The sequence below is a fragment of the Pseudorca crassidens genome, chromosome 6 (assembly GCF_039906515.1).
Source record: "Pseudorca crassidens isolate mPseCra1 chromosome 6, mPseCra1.hap1, whole genome shotgun sequence".
Lineage (NCBI taxonomy): Eukaryota > Metazoa > Chordata > Mammalia > Artiodactyla > Delphinidae > Pseudorca > Pseudorca crassidens.
Genome location: NC_090301.1, coordinates 3,651,646 through 3,670,997, shown reverse-complemented (window position 1 = coordinate 3,670,997; position 19,352 = coordinate 3,651,646). Strand labels below are relative to the sequence as shown.

General features: G+C 43.9%; 1 long non-coding RNA gene across 1 annotated transcript; it reads left to right on the top strand.

Moving 5' to 3' along the window:
• The first annotated feature begins 679 nt into the window (after positions 1–679).
• Positions 680–18,284, top strand: LOC137226058 (uncharacterized). The gene is made up of 3 exons (XR_010944152.1): positions 680–976; positions 10,682–10,847; positions 15,784–18,284. It is a non-coding gene; the product is annotated as an uncharacterized lncRNA (long non-coding RNA).
• The last annotated feature ends 1,068 nt before the right edge of the window (positions 18,285–19,352 follow it).

The following is a 19,352-nucleotide window of genomic DNA, read 5'->3' as shown; positions in this document are numbered from 1 at the left end:
GCGTTTTAGATCCGGGGTTAGCAAACTTTTCTGTAAAGGACTAGGTGGCAAATATTGTGTGCCATGTGGGCTACACACAATCCTGTTTCATATTCTTTTTATTTTTTTTCACCACTCTTCAAAGATTTTTTTTAAAATTCTTAACCTGTGGGCTATACAGAAACAGTCTAGGGGCCCAAACTGACCCAAAGGCTGTAGTTTGCTGACATTTCTTCTACTCTCTTATTTCCTTTGTATTAGACAGTTTGGCATCAAGAAGAATGCACACTTAAACTTTTTTCTCTTTGCTCCCATTAAAAGTCAATCTTGTTTTCAGGTTTTCAGGAAACTGGGTTCTTTCAGAGATGTAATTGAAAGCGAAGAGGTATTTCATTGAAATAACTTTTGAAATACATTGTGTATATTTACAGACACTCACACGCATATGACCTCTGTACTCCAAGTTAACAAAAATGTCCAAGCTTTCTCAGTTGGTTTCCAGGTTTCCATGGGAACACAGGTGAAAACAAAACGTATATCCTAAACAAGTACCAGGTTTTCTGGCTGATGAAACATTTTATGAGTTGACTTTGGGGGGGTGGGAGTTTCATTTCCATCATTGCCTGCCTGGCCACCCCTCCTCCCTCCCCTCTCCTCCTCTCTCCCACCCCCTCCTTCCTCTCCGTGTGCTCCCTTTGCCACATGTGTTCCCCATGGTCTCCCGTCTGCGGGTCTCTCCCTTTCCTCCCTCCTTCGCCCTCTTCTTTATGCTGCCCTCGCTCTGTGAGCCTCTGAGATGAAGTTTAAACATCTGGTTTCCATCTCCCTGCACTGTTTAACTGAAGCCCAGCCGACCCAGATTTCCTGTTCATAAATCATGACTCATCTGGAACACACTCAGGACCACTTTGGGGACTGTTTACTCAGCGTATCTCCTTTTTTAGAAGAACTGTTTCCCTTCCACTTTGTTTCGAGTTGGCTGCCATCTTCTACGTTGGTAAGTTTCTCAATTTTTATTTTCGAAATGTAGAGAAAAGGAGAATGAATTCCTTTGATAAGGTATTGAAATAAATTGTATCAAAACTCGAGTTTGACAGAACGTGAGATTTTATGATAATAAAAGTAGTGAAAAATTGGAGGTCCACGTATATTGTGTTAATAAAATAAGATATTTGTTATCTTAAACTTTTCAGAAGTAGAGGTGTTCACACATGATCATAGCTATGTGCCAGGTGGTGCTTAGAATGTTAACTCATTTAATTCTCACAACATTACCTCAGAACAGGTACTATTAACCTTGTTTTACAGATGAGGAAACAGAGGCCCAGAAAAGTTAAATACCTTGCCCATACATTGAGTAAGTGGCAGTCGTGTGAAGAGACTCCAGACAGTCTGGCACCAGAACCTACTTTCTTAGACAGCTGATTCAACTGCGTCTTATTTTCTTCAACTATAGACTTATCCCCATTTCACAGATGGGGAAACCAAGGCACAGAGAAGTTCAGCAAATGAAGCCATTGTAGCTATTTTCAACTTTTTCTAAACATTGTCTCTTTTCTTCATACTTCTGGTATATTTCAGTGCTGCACTCTCTGTCTAGGTTTACACTAAATTTCCAAGAAGTGTTTTAATTCTTCTCTATAGAATTAAAGTTTAAAAAACTATTTCCACTTTCATATTTTTCACAGAAACATGTGATGCATAGATTTCTCTTAACCAACATCTCATAAGAGAAATAAAATGAATGTCAAAATATTTTTACCTAAAAATTGACCAAGTCAATCAGATGTTTCTCCTATGGTCATAATTATTTCAGAGGAAACTAATAAAATGAAAATGTGAATTAAGGTAAAGGGCAGTGAGTTGTGCTCTAGTTCTTGATTGGGAAGGACTTGGCCATATGTCCATACATAATTTTAAGGGTCATTGGAAAGCAGAGTTTTGGTGTGCATCCAAAGAAGAGAAGACTGGATTTTGCTGAACAGCTTCCAATCTCTATAGAATGTTCTTCCACTAAAATGTAAGTTACTTGAAAACGGCAACTTTGTTTTGTTCATGGTTATATGCACAACGCCTAGGACAATGCCTAGAACATAGTAGACATTCGATAAATTCATTTTAAATGAAGGAAAATATGAACATAAGTAAATTTGATGTGAATGTAACCTGAGAAGGCTTGGGCTACAGTCCAGGGCATATTTGAGAACAAACTCCCCCAGACTCACACCCTGTTTATCTCCCCAAGTGTACTTCCCGCAGATCATTAAATTCAAAACTAAGGAGATTCAAAAGCCACAGAGTTGCCCAAGTATGGGCAGTTCCCTTTAGGGGGCCGGACGAATAAAAATCATGATTATCCAAAATTTCTGGCGTTAAAGATTTACAAGTGTATACCCCAAAAATAGAAGAGAAAGGAACCTTGGCAATATTTTAAGTACATAGGTCACTAGAAAACTCTCCAGCTTAGCTAAAAGAGTCTTGAGATTTTTCCATCAGTTTCCAGGATTCACCCCCATGTTTCCTGATCTTCCATGCACCCCGGAAATGGATTAGAATGACTAGTTACACAACACACACACACACACACACACACACACACACACACACACACACACACACACACACACACACAGGAAATCTGTCTTTTTCAGTCCACGTCCAGGGCAACGTCTCAGCCCAGGGCTGGGCTCCTTCCTGGGATCTCAAGGAGAGAGTCTGGCCCCTTGGCCTCTCCTTCTTTGGAGGCTGCTAGCATTCCTTGGCTCATAGCCCCTTCCTCCACCTTCAAAGCCAGCCACACAGTATCGCTCTGACCTGTTGCCATTATCATGCCTCACTCTCTGATTATGATCTCCAGCCTCCCTCTTCCACTTTTAAGGACCCTTGTGATTATATTGGACCCACTGGGATAATCCAAAATAATCTCCCTATCTGCTGTTTAGCAAACTTAGTTCCATCCGCAAAAATCTCAATTCCCCTTCGCCATGTAACGGAGCATAGTCACGGGTTCCAGGGATTAGGATGTAGACATCCTTGGGGGTCCATCATTCTATCTGCATCAACGTTGCACAGCTAACAAGTAAAAGAGTTTGCATTCATATACGAGTCCAATTACAAAACTCATAGTCATAACCATGACATTCTCCAGCCTCTCATCTGGTTACCATGCTGCTGTTTCTGCCCCTTGAATGACTTCTTGGGACACTTCAAGCCTGCATCCAAGACGTCTTCATTCTTCAAAACTCAGCGTGACTTTCATCTCTGCCGTGGAGCATTTCCTGAGCACCAAAGCCATGGTCAAACCCGCATCTGTAATCTTCCCTTCCAAGTGTTTGCAGAGTCTGGGATAACTGGAACCCAGCCTTACGCAGGCCACTTCATCTTCTACCACCTACCCATCTGGTTTTAAACCTTAGGAGTGAAAAGAACGAGAATAATCTTTCTTCTATAGGAAAGCTTTTCACATATATGCAGGAAATAACCAATGACCTCTCACCCCACGTCTTCTCTTTGCCACGTAGAAGAGCTCTGTTTCCTCCAGGCATCCTCACAGGCCAGGGACTGGTACCACCTCCACACCGTGGGCATTCTCTCCTACACATACAAGTTTACCAGTGGGCTCCTTATGGAGCAGCAATTCCTTTGGTGTGGTCTAACCAGACCTCCACCTAGACACCATATTTCTATAAACTCATGTGAGATCAAACTAGCTATTCAGTGGGTATTTCATAGTGTTTACTCAGATTTAACTGATAGTAACATTGATTAGAGTCCTTCAGATACTTGCAACATGCTATTACTATTATTCCTTTATCCTATATTGGAAGGTAGTTTATTTGTGTGATTTGGATGAGCAGATCCAAACAGAAGTATTCACATGTATGCCTATTAAAGTGGATTTTTACAGATTCAGCCCCCTTCAGTCAAGGTCTCCCTCCCAGTTTCACGCTACCTATAACTGTAAAAATAGTGACTTCTGTTTCCGTCCATGGCACTGATAAAAATGCTCAATAGTCTAGAATTGGAGAGAGTTCTACAACACAAAGACCAAAAGCCTTTGGGTGACTGAGTCAACAACTCTTTTGGACACCATTAGCCAGCTAGTAATTCACCTCATTGTCCCAGACTCCACCCCATATTTCTTCAGCATGTCCACAAGAAGATCATAAAAACTGGTCAAATACCTTGACAAGGAAGAGATGATTTACTATGCTGACAACATTTCCCAGCTAAACTCTTATGAAAGAAAGAAATGAGATCTGGGTAGTGGACCCTGTACATCGAGTAGCTATTTTCCCCAGATCTTCCAGTGAATGACATGCAGTTGTAGAAATATTTTCAAACCAGTCACCTTACACAAAATTACAAGTATCTTTTTTTAATATTGTGGAAATTATAGAATCAAAGAGCAGAGTCATATAACCAAGTCTCCCTTCGATGCCTTTGGACATGTCAGTGTTCTGTCAATGAAACGAACGTAGTATCTGCTGTGCCTGTCTACCTGGGCTGTGGTGACTATCAATTTAGCCAAGATAATGAACCTGCACTGTGAAAGCCACAGCACTATGCATTTAAGGTGACCTTGACATCATCCGAGAACACCTTTCACGGCCCTGCCTCATTATCCTCAACCAGCTTGGGAACGCCATACATATGGGTGCAAACCTCAGGTGAATTGTAGTAGCAATAATTTCCTTAAAAATGCATCTACTACGGATGGACAGTTTGAGTGTTAAGAACAATTCATGTATTTTATGTTTTATTATATGAATTGCTCTTAACTTCCAAACTGTTCATATGTAGTAGGTGCAGTTTTAAGGAACTTATTGAAACTAGAACTACTGTATATAAAATAGATAAACAACAAGGACACAGGGAACTCTATTCAATATCTTGTAATAACCTAAATGGATAAGAATTTGAAAAAGAATATATATATATATATATATATATATATATATATATATATATATATCTGAATCACTTTGCTGTACACGTGAAACTAACACAACATTGTAAATTAACTATACATCAATTAAAAAAAAAACAATTCATATAGCCAAAAACTTTAATAGTACTAATCCCAAGAGAAAGGTAATCCTTTTAATAGAACAATTTCTAATTCACAACCGAATTTGTATTTGTGAAAGTGCTTAAGCCGTAGTTGTGGCATCCTTGGGTTGGTTTGTCCAAAGAAAAGAGTTAGCCAATCACATTGAAAGGATACCTTTCATACATGTGTGGTCACACCTGCTAGTTTAGCACCATTCAATAACCAGAGAGATGACCAACACAGAGAATGAGGGTGTGTTTTCTCCAACTCTCATCTAAACACACAGAGCAGGGACCTGAGGTGTGTGAAATGTGGTGAAACAAACATAATAGGCAAAAGACCAGCACTCTTCATTCATCAAGTGTGTGATCTTGATGGGGCCACTCCAAGTCTCAGAACTTAATTTCCTCATCTGTAAAATAGGTTCATTGTGCATTCTCCACACTGCACCTTCTTTATAGAGCTTTTGTGAGGGTTAAGTGAAATAATGTATATGAAATTGCCAACGCCAACGCCAGGCTAGACCACAGGATTTTCCAAGACTAACACGGCAACAAATGTTTTCCTTGAGATGAACCATGGCTAATTCATACAAGACCAACTTCCACAGACGACTTCCACAGAGGAACATTGCCTTTGATCTCCATCTTACCATTCATGGTGGTGTCAGAGATTTCAGTCAATATACCACAGTCCCAGCATACCCACTTTGGGCTAAAATAAAACCTTGTTTTTGTACTTGGAAGTATAAGCACTTCCAAATAAACTGACTTGTCTGCATTTGCACTAACAAAATCCCAAATGTAAGAAGTCGCTTAAAAGTAGGGAGCAGTGAGACCATTCACTCTTAACTAAGATCTGAAATAACAGAAATGCAGAGTAGCTTCCAGCTTCAGTGGTGATGTTTGTAATATACCTTTTTGAGTTTTATTTATTTTTAAAAAATTTTTATTGGAGTCTAGTTGATTTACCATGCTGTGTTAGTTTCAGGTATACAGCAAAGTGAATCAGTTATACATATACATATATCCACTGTTTTTTGGATTCTTTTCCCATATAGGTCATTACAGAGTACTGAGTAGAGTTCTCAGCAGGTTCTTATTAGTTATCTATTTTATACATAGTAGTGTGTATAATATCTTTTGATAACGAAGAAAAATAGTGTTCTGTAGTAGAATAGTAAATACTAAAGATTTAAAACAAAAGAATATATATTGATCTGTGCAATTTACTAAGAACATTCCACACACCTTAGCTCAGTGAACCCCTTCTGAAGATGAGAAAACGGAAGCTTAGAGAGGTTAGGAAGCTTCCTCAGTTCTACGCAGATGTTCAGTGCTCAAGCCGAAACCCGAATCCAATCTGTTCCACTCCAAAGCCCGTGCCTTTTTTCTCTGACAGCAGACACTTTCCTGTACACCAAGCTGCCTCCAAGCTCTTAAGTCACCTCTTGCCACTTTCTTCCCTATTACTTGATAAAAGCAATGTCCATGTATTGAGGTTTGGGGAAGTTGTTCTGGCTTATACACGAGCTAACTTGAATTTTATGCTAACTAAAGCAATCTATCAAACGTACATTGTACATCTGCTTCAATCATTAAAGAAAAGGGTGCATTGATCAGAAGTAAAGAATGTCCATGTTAAAAATAAAGATGAAATGCCTCCCTTCCTGGGACGCCGATGCCGGTTCTTCTTCAGTGATAAGACTCCCTTCCCAGGGCCAAGGCCATGCTGACTCTCTGTGTACATGCTGGTCTGTTTTTCTGAAACCTTGAAGAAATGTATCCCTGACATTGTTTTTTCTTTCTTTTTTTTCATATTCTTTTCCATTATGGTTTATCACAGGATATTGGCTATAGTTCCCTGTGCTATACAGTAGGACCTTGTTGTTTATTCATTCTCTATGTAATAGTTTGCATCTGCTCATCCCAAACTCCCAATCCATCCCTCCCCCGCCCCCCTCCCCCTTGGCAACCACAAGCCTGTTCTCTAGGTCTGTGAGTCTGTGTCATAGATAAGTTCATTTGTGTCTTATTTTAGATTCCACTTACAAGTGATATCATATGGTATTTGTTTTTCTCTTTCTGACTTAGTATGATAATCTCTAGGTCCGTCCAGGTAGCTGCAAATGACATTCTTTCTTTCTTTTTTAATGGCTGAGTAGTATTCCATTGTATGTATATGTGTGTGTGTGTGTGTGTGTGTGTGTGTGTGTGTGTGTCACATCTTCTTTATCCATTCATCTGTCAGTGGACGTTTAGGTGGTTCCCTGACTCGTCTGATGCTCTCTGTTCTGACAAGGTATGCAACTCTGCTGAAAACCGTGCTCTTCCAGAACAGCTCCTCAGAGTTACCTGGGAGGCTGGCTTCCGGGCTGTAGTCCTCAGCTTGGCTCAGATAAAAAACACTGCCCTACTTTTGTTATAGACAGCTTCCGATTATTTTCATCGACTTTTACTGAAAATGCCTCCCTGAGCTCTCTCCACTGATGTTTCCCTGTCTGGTTACGATGAAGAGTACTCGGAGGTGAGAGATGAGGATACGGGTCACACAGGTTGTGGAGTTAGAGGGGAATAGGACATGGCTGGGGGAAGCCAGGAAGCCCCATGGCTCGTGTCCAAATGGGGAAAATGCATTCAGAGGTATCCAAATGAGGCCAATGAGGCTACCAAGGAAGAGCCATCAGGTTGCTTCGCATGTGGGTCCGCTCACATCCCGAACAGGAGGATCTCGAGCTCCTTGTGCACTGGGCTCAGGTCATCTGCAGCCAGGGTCTGGAGCAGAGGAACCAAGACCCAGCGCTCCTGGAGGGGGCGGGGTCAGGCAGGAGTCAAGACCTCAGCCAAGACAGGGGTTGAGGCTGAGTTCCAGACTCAGGGTGAATGGCAACATCAGGCAGGGAAACAGAGCAGCCACGGTCACTCCAAGTGCGTCTCACTAGGGGCTGGGGAAGCAGGCATGGGATACCAGGCAGAAGAATAAGTCAGGATCCTGCCAGGTTAGGAGCCAAGGATGCTGACGGAGTCCCTGCCCTGGTCAGAACTGGCCCAGAAAGCATGAGAACTGATCCACCCAAGGCAGGAGGTCAAAGTGAGCCCAGCTAGGAAGGGTCAAGAAAGAAGGAACTCAGAACTCATCCAACCTGCATCACCTCTTCACCTCTGCCCTGTGACCACTGTGCCTTATTATTATTGCTGTTGTTGTTATATTATTAATATTATCACTATTATTAAAGAATTATATGTCCATTGATCAATAATGATTCATTGAGTTCCTACAACAAGCTAAGGGTTGTACCAGGTGGTGTTTATACAATGGTAAGGGAAGCAGTCTGGTCTCTGCCACCACAGAAATGTACAGGCCGTGAAAGGACATTGGTAATGGGCAGAGGGAGGATGAGATCAGGGTGGGGCAGATGAGTCACTCACTTTGGTCACAAAATTTAAGGGAGAACCAAAAACCTCAGCAATCAAGATAAATAATATTTAAAAACAAAATAAATGCAAGAAAATCCATGATTAACAATATATGAAAATATCAAATAAAACAGAATCTTCCAAGAGAAACACGCAGGGAAGAAACGAAAATCCCCTACTTTCCTGAAACCAGGGACAGTACTGCAGTGAGCCTTTCCTTCCTGCTTTTAAGTATGTTTATTTGCATTTTCAAAGGGAGTCATGGCTCTACCCTTAATTTGATCCTTCAAGGTTGCATTTTAATCAGGATCTATCACTGGAAAGTGTTCTCAGTTTCGTAGTTTACTAGTTGAGCTTAAGTAGCAATTGATGCTTCCAAGCTGCAAATTAACTACAGCCACCATATTTCCTACTCATGCAATGTGTCTACCCAGGGAACTCTCCTAACCCTAGCCCTTGGGATCCAGGCTGATGGAGACCCATGTTGTATTTACTTCCTCAATTGTAGAGGCAGGAAAAAGGAGTCAGGCCATCGCGCCCTCTTCCAACTTCTGCTTCAAAGTGAGCTTGCCGATTCCATCCACCTTATCGTTGGCCAAAGCCAATGATGTGGCGACTCCCAGCCTACAAGTGTCAAAGAAGGTCAACTGTACCATGGCTTGTGATGGACTTTAGTGACATCACAGCCACCCTCTGACCAACCAGGACAGTGAGAAATTCTTGCCCCTTTTGGCCACCATGGAGGAAGGTGAGCACCAGGTTTGTTGTTCCAACAGCAAAGAAAGAAATGACTGTCTGGAAGAGCAGAGAATGCTGGGCAGTCCACAAACAACAACCATGCACTGCAGTAAGCTGTTCAGCTATGCACCGTCCATGCACCCTCGACAGGGGCCTTCTCCAAAGAACAACACTCCCAGTTAATGTTTTCCTATTTGGATGTCATTTGGTTTGGGGTTTTGGTTTTTCTGTTTGTTTGGTTTTTTTTAATTAGTAGACTTTATTTTTTAAAGCAGGTTTAGGTTTTAAAAAAATTGAGCAGAAAATATTCGGGAGAATTCTCTTGGATCCCTTCCCCAACACACACACACACACACACACACACACACACACACACACACACACTTCCCTTATTATTAACATGGTGCATTTGTTATAATGATGAACTCAGTTGGTTGAGGTTCTTAGCCAGGGAAGAGCCTTAGTTCTCCTGGCTGAGGAGTCTGAGCCCTTGGTGGTCCTGCCTCCATGGAAGAGCAATCGTCTTCAGTGGACCTCAATCACTGTACGTGACGGTTCAATGAGGCACAGCAGAACATCCCACGGGCTGCCTCCGTACTCCTCTCCACCTAAATGTAGCAAACAGCTTTTTACCCTTGAGGGTCAGGATCAATCACGTAGGCACTGTAACCCTTCTTTGCTTTAATCCAGTAGCATGAGGAGTCCTGAATGGCCAAGTGGCAGCAATATTTCCTACTCAGTGGATGTACCATTATTGAAAGAATGGAAAGCTTACTCAGTCCTTCCTAGGGTACTGAAATCTTTAACCCAGAATATCCCAGAGTCATGTAACACAAAGGAGAAAAAGGCAGTCAGGTTATCGGGGATACTTGTGGGAAACTGCACATCCCTTTTCACGTCATCGTTCTTAGATTCATATTTATTAACTGCAGAAGAAACAGCAGCATATATTGGTCTCTGGCTAAGAGAATTTAACACAGGCTGAAGGTCAGCTGTTCAAAATCACAAGCCAGGACAGATCTGATCTTCAGTAAGACATTTCTTTTAATCATTAGGTTGATCACATATATTCTGGTTCTCCTCTCCTTCCCGAAACCTAGTAGGAAGGTCCTTCCTCACGCCCTGGGAGTCAAGTTTAACCTTGTAACTTGATTTGATCAATGACATATAATGGGAAGAGATAACTCATGCCAGGGTGTGAGTTGCCTTATCTTTTTTTTCCCTACCTCGATAACTGTAGACACATTTGCCAAGATGAAACCTCTGTCAGCCTAAGTCCAGGTTGAGTTGAACCTGAAATGTGAGTGAGAAATAAACCATTGTTATGTTTGGGCTTGTTGATTATGTCACCATAACCTAACCCATTCTAATTGACTCACCATTTCCTCTCTAAAGGCCAGTTGTTATGGGCCATGGGGTACATGATGAAAGTAGTGAAACTTCATTTGCTATGAAGAGATTCCCTTAATTTTTTAATTATTATTATCTTTTTCAGAGGGGGGCATGCTGCATGGCTTGTGGGATCTTACTTCCCTGACCAGGGATTGAACCTGTGCCCCCTGCATTGGCAACACGGAGCCCTAACCACTGGACCGCCAGGGAATTCCCAAGAGCTCCCCTTTAGAAGCAAGCCTGTGTGGCATCCTGTGACAATGAATAAGGTATTTGATAAGCCCATGGATGGTGGTGCTGGCAGAGCATGGTAACCAGGAAAAGCAAACCCAAATTCAGAACAAGTGTCTGTTCCTAGTAGGACAAATCACTGCTCCCTTGTGGTGGAGTGAGACCAGTGCTATCAACCCTCATGGAGTTGTAGGTTGGTCCCTCAAGATGCCACATCAGGAGATCGGGGTCAGCCTTCATTGGCTGGCAAGTAGACCACACAACAGCAGCAATGGCCAGACTTGATGAAGTGGAACCCACGCCACGGTTTCCACACGTAGGCTTTATCACAAGCTCCAGGGCCACTTGGTTTGTTCAGCCATTGATCGCTGGAGGAAAGAAGCTAACGAAGATGCCCCAGGGTCTTTGGGTGGGCTTTCAGACAGGATGTGAATAGTCTGAGCTTCTGGGCTCATCTCAAAAGGTCCAACCTTTTTCTCCAGGTGTCGTTGTCTCTAATCCTCCAGGCATGCTCATTTTGAGTCGATGACTCTCACTCTATGGTCCATGGATCAGTGTAGAGCCTCATCTTTTGCCCTGTCTCCCCTCTGGTTACCACGAAAGAAGTAAATGTGAAGAGGACATGGTACCTAGCACATGACTGCTGGTAGTTACCTTCCTCCCTGCTAGGGTGACTTCATGCTAAGTGGATAAGGGAATGGTTCAGAGTTCTGCCTGTAGGAAGGTTTCCCTTCTCTGCTGAGGACACCCCAAATAAGAGCTTAACACAGCATCCACCCACTGTCACATGGCATTGACACTTCTTGCAGAAACATCTATACACCATGTTCTATTTTTCCTCTCCGTAAACTGTTACCGGTGCGGGTTGAAGAGGTGGTGCCGTTGTAGCAGAAGTAGGAACATGAGCTACTTGCTCACGCCAAGGTCCAGTGTCTGCAGACCTGCTTGTGTTGACCCAAATATTCCACTGAATGATGGAGTGATGCTGAGCACATCTGACTAGGTGGGTGGCTAGGTAGGCTGGGAAACAGCTGGTTCATGACTGGGGACCTAGGTGGCATTGTCACCTTGCACTTACTACTATGACAGGAGCTGTTTCCAAAGGAGAGTCTTTACAATCGTCAAGGGGATGGGGATGCCTCCAATCTCCATGGGATTCTGTGGTGACTCCATCCCCTGGGGGGTTGTCACTGGCTCTTCACAGTTCCCTCATGTCCACGGAGCGTTTGGGGAGGACAGGCTATGTTGGACCAAAGACACACATAAGGGCCTCACAGCTGGTCCCCATATGCTGGTTCCATGTGTTTGTCTTATGATAAACTCAAAAGTCTTTAAAGAAAATAAGCGAATAGCTGTAAAAATAAATTTAAAAGATCCAAGGCCTGAAGTTTACAAAGTAAATTTTGGAAGAAATGGAAAGAGTAAATAAACAACCTAAAAAGCTTTTACATTTGAAAAGGAAAAATGAAGCAGCATAAACTGAGATTATGAACAACAAAGATGCTATTAAAAAGGACTTAAAAATGACACAAAGTTTTGAAATGATTCAAGAGGATTAAAATAAAAATAATTGAAAGATGGAGGATTAGGGAATAAAGCTGAAAAGGGCAGAAAGACAGTAATGAAATAAGATGGCAATTCAAACTCGAATGCTTTACTTGACAAAGATGAACCCACTGAAGGACCCTTCAAATGGTCTACATGGACCCTCTGACCTCCAGTTTAGAGGGGAGACCAGGCAATGTCCTCAAGTTGGCATCCAATCAAACACTTTGGCTCCCTGCCTTTGAATAAGCAAGGGTTTGGAAGCTGGAAGCCTTGGTGGTTGAGGCAGTTTTGCCCTCAGCGGGACATTGGCACATAGCCGCATGTGTCCCGAGAGATGTCCTAATAGCCTTCACTGCCAAGCAGCCAGCATGCACACATTCATTCTCCATTCCATGCATACGCGTTGAGTAAGAGGTCCTGTGGGTCACGAGGGACACACACATGAACTAATCCAAACCTCACTCCCAAAGACTCATGGAATCATTAGGAACAAGAGTTATACACAAACATTCCTGGAACCCAAATGTCTGCTTTTTTCACCCCCACTGACCTCTGACCTTGAGCTTTTCCCATCTGCATGGGAAAAGGGTCTTTGCTTTGGGTCCACACCAACTTTGAACTGATATTCCTATGTTATAGTTTTACTCAAATGTTTTTGGCTCAGAAGAGGTAATGCATTACATACAGAGCATTTCACTGAAAAAGTCAGACACCTGCTCACCAGATCTCTTTCCTGGTACCCGACCACGGGGTGCTTCCTGACTGCCACAGGTCAGGGACCCCAGACCTGTATCTGAGGTGGAGATTTGCCAGCAGAAAGGTTATTTATTGGGACATGCTCTGAGGATCAACTCTGCCATCTCTGAGAGTGGTCACAGTTATTAGGACGGAGGAGACTGTGGTGAAGACAGTGATAAAGAGGTGGGCAGATGACAACAAATCAAATGGAAGGGAGGTGTCCTCGTGAGGTTGGGGGCAGGTCAGTAACAGCCCCGGGAGGTGGTGATGGGGAGCAAAGACAGCAAACTCATCCTCCGGCACCGGCATCAATGGGATTCAAAAAAAAAAAAAAAAAACCCTTGAAAGAATGGAAGCAGAGAGCATTCCCCAGAGCAGAAAACCAGTCTTCAAGTAAGGCAAATAGGAGAAAAAAAAAATCACTCTGAAAACTTTATTGACATTACAAGGGGAGTTTGCTGATGGTAGCCATGATTCAGAAGACACAGGGGAAAGGTTTGGGAAGCAGGGAAGAAGCGGAGGATGAAGAGTCTAATTGGACGATGTAAAGAGCGTGTGGGAGGAGACTGTGTGCAGTGATGAATGAGAAAACCTCTCATGAACAAGCGATAAGATATAGCCTCACACTAGCTAGTCCGGAGCTTCTTCAGAAAGGCTTCTGGGCTGCTTGTGAAACTTACAAGCAGCCATGCTCCTGCATGTTTCAACCAAGTAAGGCACTCTTCCAGACCCTACCAAAAGGAAAAGAAACCAACACTCTGAGGTGTCAGAGTCAAGAAACAGAAGACGGACGAGGCACCACTTCTGCCATGCCCTGCATTAAGCAAAGAGGAAGATGTGCTCCTGGTCTGGGCATCCTGCCAGGAGAGGGGGGAGGCTGGGCAGCCACGTGATGCCATGGTGCTGCTGCTGCTGTGGCCCCATTTCCAGAGGACTCTCTTTCTCCACATGCAGGCCACTTAGAGCTGGGGTCAGACACTTGGTTCTCCGGCCCAAGGATGACAGAGATGCTGAGCGACCTAAGGCCTCTGTTCACGAGCCCTGGGTTTTCCCTGGCTACAGACCCTTGGTGAGCTGCCTCTCAACTTCCGTTTGTGGTACCTGTGGTGTCTGTGCCACGGCAGGACATCTCTGAGCCAGCCATTCTTAAGCCCCTGACTGCCTAACGCAACGATCAAAACCACTTTGCTTCTACTGGTTAACAGTTGGTCTGGGGGTTTTTCCCTTTGCTGTGGTTCCTTGAGTGAGATATGGCTTCTGACCCTGCGGCTGGGGGGATCAGGTCACAGAGCAGTTGTCATAGAAGGGGCCCAGGGCCTGGGCAGATGGCCAAGCAGCATCTAACGCACAGTTTTATAACCTGAAATAGAGATTTCATTTATAAGTATGGTAGCAAAGATGAAGTTTATAAGGGAAAATAAAGATAGATATGAGTTCAGAAAAGTGTAGAGCCTCATAAATGAAAGGAAGATGGTGAGTACTTTAAAAACTGGCAGCATCTGTGAAAGTCACTTAATACGTAAAGAAATCTTTCGAATAGAACAATAAATAGGCCAAAAGGAAAACAGGCAAAGAGGACAAGAAGTCAAGACAGACTTTCAGACCATGTTGAATTCAAAAGCCAGTTTGTCCACTAGCAGCTGTGTGGCTAAGGGTGATCACAAAACCTCTCTGAGCCTCCATTGCACTGCCTACAAAATGAAGAGCTGTTAATAGGCTCCTTTCCTACCTCCCTGCTCCCCTTGACATAAACCTAACAGTTCTCAACAACAGAAAGTGGGAGGAGATTGTGCAGCTGTGCTGAGATATAATCGTGTCATATCCCTGCTTACATTTCAAGACAGTGTCCTCTGCCTTCAGAGGACACTGAAGGTATGAAACACACACTCTTTTGAGTGACAGCAGGGCCCTTGAAGACTTACTAGCTGGCTTTCAGTCCAGCCTCATCTCTACCATCTCAGGAAGGTCCAGCAATAACAAAGTTCACATCCCCTGAACACTTACTTCTCTCCAAAGCCATCAAGTGTTTGCACACACTCCCGGACACACAGCGTTCTTACCTCCATTGGAACAAATATCTTGTATCTTGTCTGTACATTGGCCTCTAAATGCTATTTAAGAGCCATGGCCAAGGTGTTTCTTTTTCTCGTCCTACCGCCTTTCTCAGGGCCCGACGGCAGCGGTGTGTCCATCGCGTGCATGCCTTTATCAAAGCTCTTGCCCACAGGGAATTCTACTCAGTGTTCTGTGGTGACCTCAATGGGAAGGAAACCCAAAACAGAGGGGATATATGTATATATATAACTGATTCACTTTGCTGTACAGTAAAAAAAAAAAAAAATCTTTTGCCATATTGCACTGAGAATATTTTGTTTTTAATTTTTATTGGGGTACAGTTGATTTATGTTAGTTATGTTTAACAAACTAATGTTGTGTTAGTTTCAGGTGTACAGGACAGTGAATCTGTTATACATAAACATATACCCACTCTTTCTTAGATTCTTTTCCCAAATAGGCCATTACAGAGTATTGAGTAGAGTTCCCTGTGCTATACGGTAGGTCCTTATTAGTTATCTGTTTTATACATAGTAGTGTGTATGTGTCAATCCCAATTTATCCCTCCCCGCCCTTACCGCCCGTAACCATAAGTTTATTTTCTACGTCTGTAACTCTACTTCTGCTTTGTAGATAAGTTCATTTGCACTGCGATTATTGTGTGCGTGTCTGTCTCCCCTACGTGACCAGACAGAAGACGACTCCAGCGTTTCCACTGCTGTCAACACAGAGTCCAGCTGAGCGACGCACACACAGCCCCAGCCCTGAGGGTCTGACGGCACGCACCAAACCAGTTGTCAGACTCACACGTACCCCCATGCACGCCAGCATGACTGCTCTTAGAGCTGTTTGGATTTTGTAATTACTAGGTATGATGATGACCAAAAAGGGAAAAATCCCCAAGGCTGGAGTGAGAAGGAGGAGCAGGTCTGAGCTTCCCTTCCAGAAGCTTCTTCCTCCAGGCACTTCGTTTATGATAACATCTTAAGCATTTGGCTCATGTGACAGGTCGGCCTCCTCTTTCCTCGAGACCCTGAATGCCCTCCAGGACACTCCCTGCATTGTATCATGTACTCTGTTTGTTCTCTGTGAAAACAGCCTTGCTGAACATAAGGAATCTGCAGACAATTCTGACAACTCTCACGGTCAGGCACGCATTCACCATTAGACCTGCAGACCTTGTCATCTGCTCTGTCCTCCTGTTGGGGTCACATCCAATGATTCTGAGGTCAAGTTGGGGTGTATTTCCAGGCCACAGCTCAACGTCTTGCATAGTCGTATAGAGCAGAACAGACACAGCAACAATGAATTTTAACTCAGTGCCTCCAAACAGGAGATTGCAAAGTGGTGGCCCGAGTTGACTTGGTATAGCAGCGTATTAAAGCTATAAACCCGAATGCCCGTAAGGTGGACATTCCCCCCTCCACACCCCAAGCCCTAGCAGTCCCTCCCCTGGCCTTGCTCACCTATGAAACCTGCCAGGCCTTGAAGGTATGTGTGCCCATGAGACCACCCACCCCACATACTGAATGAGCTCCAAACAGATATGGGGGCTGGGACTGAGGGTAGGTCTCTGATGCATCATGGTGGCTGCTTTGGCTGCTTTGAAAGGACACCTTTCCTCTGCACTGCCCCATTCTGTCCACTTTGAAGGGTGGGGACCCCAGGGCCCAGAAGCCTAGGAAGGCGTGAGCCTCACTGTCACGGCGATTACAAGAGGGCGTGGCCTGAGAGCCCCACGCTGGTGAAGCTCTTCTCTGAAAAGCAAAAATTAATTTGGGGTGGGGTTGGAGTAGCAACTTCTGCCAAACAAGGGAATCACAGAGTCCCAGCGAGACCCAGCAGTGGTTCCTATATTTTCACAACAGCTGAGAATGGCTGTCGCAGCGAAGCCTGCTTCACCCCGCCTGCTATTTTTAGCCTCCTCTCTGCCACGCTGGCGAGGCCGTGCTGCCACATGGCAGGGAATGGGATCCATGTGTGCAGACTGGACCACTTCCAGCGGCCGAGTGTTCCCTTAAAAGGCATGAGAATGTCAAATCCGACGGCTACAGGGACAGGAGCGTGGACTCCAAGCGGACGGCGAATTTCCATCTCAGAGAGCTCTTTGGGGACCAGGAAACTAACAAGAGCCTGCGTGTCAGCATCCTTTCAGTGAAGACGGGTTTTCATTTTGAAACTGAAATCAGGATGAGAATTTGAGCTGATATATATGTTGCATTCTGGTCGTCCAAGGAAAGACTGCCCCTGTGTGATTCATTTGTGGCAGAGACTTGAGAGCCGCTCATGTAAATTCCCTTCAGACATTTACTTTACAAATCAAAGCTGTTTGGCCATTTGGTTAGAGCTGGATGCTAAACAGACCCAGTCTCAGCTCAAGCCTTTCCCAGGGCAATCCCACAGAAGGAAACAGTTTTCTGAATGTATTCTAATATAGAATAAAATGAATAGAATAAAGTAGAAGACAATAAAACAGAATTAGAATATATTCTAATTTAGGACGCTTATTCTGAATAGTATAAAGCGTGCATAAGTTTTTGTTTCTGGAAATGATTAATACTTATTTTTATTATCCTGAAGTTGTGTCTTATCATGAGTAGCATAAATTCCCTTGATGAGGTGGGAAATCTAACCAACTATTTATTGTATATAAATAAGGGCCAAACACTCTAACACCGAATCCCTCTTTTACCTCACTAAAGTAGAGAAAAACAACGATGGAGAAATGTTTGAAGTCTTTTTTCACCTACTGTTTTCCAAGCATTGCCATGGGTCACGAGCATTAGGTCTGGTGCAGGGATGAGTTAAGGCCACCAGAAAAATTCAGAAGGTGGGGAATTAGGCGTGGGGCACGGACCACTGACACCCACGGTGAGAGATGCAGCGAAGCAGCTGCCTTGCTGATACAGTTAAGTTGACAGTCATGACTTTTCCTGGACCACAGTGAGGGAACCACAATAGACAGGAAATGTCAGGAAGCGCCATTAGTTCAAGTGCTTTCCTTAATGAAAACTATATAACTTTGTTTCTGCTGCTCTGTTTTGCTTTGGAAACTATCAGGAGTTAATTTAGAAGAATAAAGATTACGGCATTGGGTGAAGTACACACGGTTTGTTAAATGGCACATTGCTCTGTCATGGACACACACTCACAAACCTACGCACGCACAGCAATGAATACAGTCAACCCCCATCCCCCTGACCAGAGTCCCACTGACCTTCGTCACGGGCCTAAGGGAAGTGGGCTTGTTTGTCTGGGAGTAACATCAGTCATCTTGCAAATGATTGGCTCAAGGAAGGCCACCTCAGCCAATTCTAAACATTGGAATTCGGGCGGGAGGGAGCTGCTGGGAAACACGCTGTCACTCCCGAGAGAGCCACAGAAAGAGATGGTCTTCCTTTTCCATTAAATATTGCTGTGTCCAAGTGAGGGGACCATCTCATTACCAACCTGAGGGTGGAGCCCACACTGAAAATAGCACAGAGAGATGAATAGCAGCTGGTCTTTGATGACATCATTCAACCATCTAATTGACTGACCCTACAGCCCATGCTCTGGATTTCCTGTGAGGTGGGGATAAAAAATATCTTTATAGGCAAAGCTAATATGATATGGGGATTCTGTTCCTGGCTGCTGAGGCCACCTAATACGCCTGTCAACATCTGCACGAATCTTCTCAAGATTTCCCCTGCCCTCATTTCAGCAGCATTCAACACAGCTGAACATGCTTATTTTCTTGAAATAGTTGCTTTTCATACTTTCCAAGATACCATATTCTCTCCTGGTTCTCTTCTATTTGTTCCAGATGTTCCTTCTCAGACTCTGCCTGGGCCCCTCTCCTCTGCTCACCATCTAACTGTCAGTGTGCTGAGAGGTCTATTCTAACCTCCTTTCCCTTCTCTGTGTACACTCGCAAGCTGGGTTATCTCCTTTGGACCCGTGGCTTAGAATATCCTATGCTCTCCCCAAGTGCCAGCTCTATACCCTCAGCCCCAGTCACTGCCCTGAACTTCAACTGCCTTCTTGACGTTTTGACTCAGACGTTCAACTGGCATCCCAAATTATGATGCATGTGAGGGAATTCTTGATTTTACACCCGTTTCTAAAAAGAAGCAAATGGCACACCCAAAACACCATTTCTCCCTCATTTGCCCTCATCACAGTAAAAGGCATCTCATCAGCCATTTATCACCCTTTCCTTC